Here is a 6,502-nt window from a genome sequence, read left to right as displayed (position 1 = left end):
ATATGCTACAGCGGAGCGTGTCTCTCTCCCACAAAGTGAATGCTAGGATCCATTTTATTCAAGCAAAACAAAAAACAAAAACAAACCGATGCTCCAAGAAAAGCACATAAGATGTGATGGAATAAAAATATAGTTTCAGGGGAGGAACCTGATAATGTTGTCGATGAAGAAGGGGATGCCTTGGGCATCCCCAAGCTTAGACGCTTGAGTCTTCTTAGAATATGCAGGGGTGAACCACCGGGGCATCCCCAAGCTTAGAGCTTTCACTCTCCTTGATCATGTTGCATCATACTCCTCTCTTGATCCTTGAAAACTTCCTCCACACCAAACTTAGAACAACTCATTAGAGGGTTAGTGCACAATAAAAATTAACATATTCAGAGGTGACACAATCATTCTTAACACTTCTGGACATTGCATAAAGCTACTGGACATTAGTGGATCAAAGAAATTCATCCAACATAGCAAAAGAGGCAATGCGAAATAAAAGGCAGAATCTGTCAAAACAGAACAGTTCGTATTGACGAATTTTAAAATGGCACCAGACTTGCTCAAATGAAAATGCTCAAATTGAATGAAAGTTGCGTACATATCTGAGGATCACTCACGTAAATTGGCATAATTTTCTGAGTTACCTACAGGGGAAAACAGCCAGATTCGTGACAGCAAAGAAATCTGTTTCTGCGCAGTAATCCAAATCTAGTATGAATTTTTCTATCAACGGCTTAACTTGGCACAATAAAACACTAAACTAAGATAAGGAGAGGTTGCTACAGTAGTAAACAACTTCCAAGACACAAAATAAAAACAAAGTACTGTAGGTAAAAACATGGGTTGTCTCCCATAAGCGCTTTTCTTTAACGCCTTTCAGCTAGGAGCAGAAAGTGTGTATCAAGTATTATCAAGAGACGAAGTGTCAACATCATAATTTGTTCTCATAATAGAATCAAAAGGTAACTTCATTATCTTTCTAGGGAAGTGTTCCATACCTTTCTTGAGAGGAAATTGATATTTTATATTACCTTCCTTCATATCAATAGTAGCACCAACAGTTCGGAGAAAAGGTCTTCCCAATATAATGGGACAAGATGCATTGCATTCAATATCCAAGACAACAAAATCAACGGGAACAAGGTTATTGTTAACGGTAATGCGAACATTATCAACTTTACCCAAAGGTTTCTTTGTAGAATGATCAGCAAGATTAACATCCAAATAACAATTTTTCAGCGGTGGCAAGTCAAGCATATTATAAATTTTCTTAGGCATAACAGAAATACTTGCACCAAGATCACAAAAGGCATTACAATCAAAATCTTTAACCTTCATCTTAATGATGGGCTCCCAACCATCCTCTAGCTTTTTAGGAATAGAGGCTTCGCGCTCTAGTTTCTCTTCTCTAGCTTTTATGAGAGCATTTGTAATATGATGTGTAAAAGCCAAATTTATAGCACTAGCATTAGGACTTTTAGCAAGTTTTTGCAAGAACTTTATAACTTCAGAGATGTGGCAATCATCAAAATTCAAACCATTATAATCTAAAGCAATGGGATCATCATCCCCAATGTTGGAAAAAATTTCAGCAGCTTTATCACAGGCAATTTCAGCTTTAGCAGCTTTGAGTGGTTTCTCGCTTTGCATTAGAAGTGGAAACATTGCTAACACCAATTCTTTTATTATTATTAGTAGGAGGTGCAGCAACATGTGTAGCATTAGCATTACTAGTGGTGGTAATAGTCCAAACTTTAGCTACATTTTTCTCTTTAGCTAGTTTTTCATTTTCTTCTCTATCCCACCTAGCACGCAATTCGGCCATTAATCTTATATTCTCATTAATTCTAACTTGGATGGCATTTGCTGTAGTAACAATTTTATTATGATGATTTTCATTAGGCAAAACTTTTGATTTCAAAAGATCAACATCAGCAGCAAGACTATCGACTTTAGAAGCAAGTATATCAATTTTCCCAAGCTTTTCTTCAACAGATTTGTTAAAAGCAGTTTGTGTACTAATAAATTCTTTAAGCATGGCTTCAAGTCCAGGGGGTGAACTCCTATTATTGTTGTAAGAATTCCCATAAGAATTACCATAGCCGTTGCCATTATTATAGGGATATGGCCTATAGTTGTTACTAGAATTGTTCCGGTAAGCATTGTTGTTGAAATTATTATTTTTAATGAAGTTTACATCAACATGTTCTTCTTGTGCAACCAATGAAGCTAATGGAACATTATTAGGATCAATATTAGTCCTATCATTCACAAGCATAGACATAATAGCATCAATCTTATCACTGAAGGAAGAGGTTTCTTCGACAGAATTTGCCTTCTTACCTTGTGGAGCTCTTTCCGTGTGCCATTCAGAGTAGTTGATCATCATATTATCAAGAAGCTTTGTTGCTTCACCAAGAGTGATGGACATAAAGGTACCTCCAGCAGCTGAATCCAATAAATTCCGTGAAGAAAAATTTAGTCCTGCATAGAAGGTTTGGATGATCATCCAAGTAGTCAGTCCATGGGTTGGGCAATTTTTAACCAGAGATTTCATTCTTTCCCAAGCTTGAGCAACATGTTCAGTATCTAATTGTTTAAAATTCATTATGCTACTCCTCAAAGATATAATTTTAGCAGGGGGATAATATCTACCAATAAAAGCATCCTTGCATTTAGTCCATGAATCAATACTATTCTTAGGCAGAGATAGCAACCAATCTTTAGCTCTTCCTCTTAATGAGAAAGGGAACAATTTTAGTTTAATAATATCACCATCTACATCTTTATATTTTTGCATTTCACATAGTTCAACAAAATTATTAAGATGGGCAGCAGCATCATCAGAACTAATACCAGAAAATTGCTCTCGCATAACAAGATTCAGTAAAACAGGTTTAATTTCAAAGAATTCTGCTGTAGTAGCAGGTGGAGCAATAGGTGTGCATAAGAAATCATTATTATTTGTGGTTGTGAAGTCACACAACTTAGTGTTTTCAGCGGTAGCCATTTTAGCAACAGTAAATAAAGCAAACTAGATAAAGTAAATGCAAGTAACTAATTTTTTTTGTGTTTTTAATATAGCAAACAAGATAGCAAATAAAGTAAAACTAGCAACTAATTTTTTTGTATTTTGATTTAGTGCAGCAAACAAAGTAGTAAATAAAACTAAGCAAGACAAAAACAAAGTAAAGAGATTGAGAAGTGGAGACTCCCCTTGCAGCGTGTCTTGATCTCCCCGGCAACGGCGCCAGAAAAAGAGCTTGATGGCGTGTAACTCACACGTTCATTGGGAACCCCAAGAGGAAGGTATGATGCGCACAGCAGCAAGTTTTCCCTCAGAAAGAAACCAAGGTTTATCGAACCAGGAGGAGCCAAGAAGCACGTTGAAGGTTGATGGCGGCGGGATGTAGTGCGGCGCAACACCAGGGATTCCGGTGCCAACGTGGAACCTGCACAACACAACCAAAGTACTTTGCCCCAACGAAACAGTGAGGTTGTCAATCTCACCGGCTTGCTGTAACAAAGGATTAACCGTATTGTGTGGAAGATGATTGTTTGCAGAAAACAGTAGAACAAGTATTGCGATGGGATTGTATTTCAGTAAAGAGAATTGGACTGGGGTCCACAGTTCACTAGAGGTGTCTCTCCCATAAGATAAACAGCATGTTGGGTGAACAAATTACAGTTGGGCAATTGACAAATAAAGAGAGCATGACCATGCACATACATATCATGATGAGTATAGTGAGATTTAATTGGGCATTACGACAAAGTACATAGACCGCCATCCAACTGCATCTATGCCTAAAAAGTCCACCTTCAGGTTATCATCCGAACCCCCTCCAGTATTAAGTTGCAAAGCAACAGACAATTGCATTAAGTATGGTGCGTAATGTAATCAACAACTACATCCTTAGACATAGCATCAATGTTTTATCCCTAGTGGCAACAGCACAACACAACCTTAGAACTTTCTGTCACTGTCCCAGGTGTCAATGCAGTCATGAACCCACTATCGAGCATAAATACTCCCTCTTGGAGTTACAAGCATCTACTTGGCCAGAGCATCTACTAGTAACGGAGAGCATGCAAGATCATAAACAACACATAGATATAACTTTGATAATCAACATAACAAGTATTCTCTATTCATCGGATCCCAACAAACGCAACATATAGAATTACAGATAGATGATCTTGATCATGTTAGGTGATGTCTACGTTCCCCCTCCTTTCCTGTAGACAGTGTTGGGCCTCCAAGAGCAGAGGTTTGTAGAACAGCAGCAAGTTTTCCCTTAAGTGGATCACCCAAGGTTTATCGAACTCAGGGAGGAAGAGGTTAAAGATATCCCTCTCATGCAAGCCTGCAACCACAAAGCAAGAAGTCTCTTGTGTCCCCAACACACCTAATAGGTGCACTAGTTCGGCGAAGAGATAGTGAAATACAGGTGGTATGAATATATATGAGCAGTAGTAACGGTGCCAGAAAATAGCTTGCTGGCGTGTAGTTGATGGTGGTAGTATTGCAGTAGTAACGCAAAGAAACAAGAAACAAGTAGCGATAGCGATATTTAGGAACAAGGCCTAGGGATTACACTTTCACTAGTGGACACTCTCAACATTGATCACATAATGTAGCAGATAAATGCATACTCTACACTCTTGTTGGATGATGAACGCATTGCGTAGGATTACACGAACCCTCAATGCCGGAGTTAACAAGCTCCACAATTTGTTCATATTTAGTAACCTTATAGTGTAAGATAGATCAACAGACTAAACCGAGTACTAACATAGCATGCACACTGTCACCTTCATGCATATGTAGGAGGAATAGATCACATCAATACTATCATAGCAATTGTTAACTTCACAATCTACAAGAGATCATGATCATAGCATAAACCAAGTACTAACACGGATGCACACACTGTCACCATTACATCGTGCAGGAGGAATAGAACTACTTTAATAACATTGCTAGAGTAGCACATAGATAAATTGTGATACAAACTCATATGAATCTCAATCATGTAAAGCAGCTCATGAGATTATTGTATTGAGGTACATGGGAGAGAGATGAACCACATAGCTACCGGTACAGCCCCGAGCCTCGATGGAGAACTACTCCCTCCTCATGGGAGCAGCAGCGGTGATGAAGATGGCGGTGGAGATGGCAGCGGTGTCGATGGAGAAGCCTTCTGGGGGCACTTCCCCGCTCCGGCAGCATGCCGGAACAGAGACTCCTGTCCCCCAGATCTTGGCGTCGCGATGGCGGCGGCTCTGAAAGGTTTCTGTGGGTTTCGTCGAACGTATCAGGGTTTTCGATCCAGGGGCTTTATATAGGCGAAGAGGCGGCGCAGGAGGGTCGAAGGGGCGACGACACCATAGGGCGGCGCGGCCAGGGCCTGGGCCGCGCCGGCCTATGGTCTGGGGGCCCAGTGCCCCCCTCTGGTCCTTCCGGGTGTTACGGACGCTTCCGGTGAAAATAGGAACTTGGGCGTTGATTTCGTCCGATTCCGAGAATATTTCGTTACTAGGATTTCTGAAACCAAAAACAATGACAGAACTGGCACTTCGGCATCTTGTTAATAGGTTAGTTCCAGAAAATGCACGAATATGACATAAAGTGTGCATAAAACATGTAGATAACATCAATAATGTGGCATGGAACATAAGAAATTATCGATACGTTGGAGACGTATCAGCATCCCCAAGCTTAGTTCTGCTCGTCCGAGCGGTAAAAACGATAACACGTATAATTTAGAGTGACATGCCATCATAATCTTGATCATACTATTTGTAAAGCATATGTAGTGAATGCAGCGATCAAAACAATGTATATGACATGAGTAAACAAGTGAATCATATAGCAAAGACTTTTCATGAATAGCACTTCAAGACAAGCATTAATAAGTCTTGCATAAGAGTTAACTCATAAAGCAATAATTCAAAGTAAAGGCATTGAAGCAACACAAAAGAAGATTAAGTTTCAGCGGTTGCTTTCAACTTATAACATGTATATCTCATGGATAGTTGTCAATGCAAAGCAATATAATAAGTGCAATATGCAAGTATGTAGGAATCAATGCACAGTTCACACAAGTGTTTGCTTCTTGAGGTGGAGAGAAATAGGTGAACTGACCCAACATAAAAGTAAAAGAATGGTCCTTCAAAGAGGAAAGCATCGATTGCTATATTTGTGCTAGAGCTTTGATTTTGAAAACATGAAACAATTTTGTCAACGGTAGTAATAAAGCATATGTATCATGTAAATTATATCTTACAAGTTGCAAGCCTCATGCATAGTATACTAATAGTGCCCGCACCTTGTCCTAATTAGCTTGGACTACCGGATCATCACAATGCACATGTTTTAACCAAGTGTCACAAAGGGGTACCTCTATGCCGCCTGTACAAAGGTCTAAGGAGAAAGCTCGCATTGGATTTCTCGCTATTGATTATTCTCAACTTAGACATCCATACCGGGACAACATAGACAACAGGT

Source organism: Lolium perenne, chromosome 7, assembly GCF_019359855.2.
Source record: "Lolium perenne isolate Kyuss_39 chromosome 7, Kyuss_2.0, whole genome shotgun sequence".
NCBI lineage: Eukaryota > Viridiplantae > Streptophyta > Magnoliopsida > Poales > Poaceae > Lolium > Lolium perenne.
The sequence above is the reverse complement of the archived record's forward strand: the minus strand, read 5'-3'. Positions refer to the sequence as shown.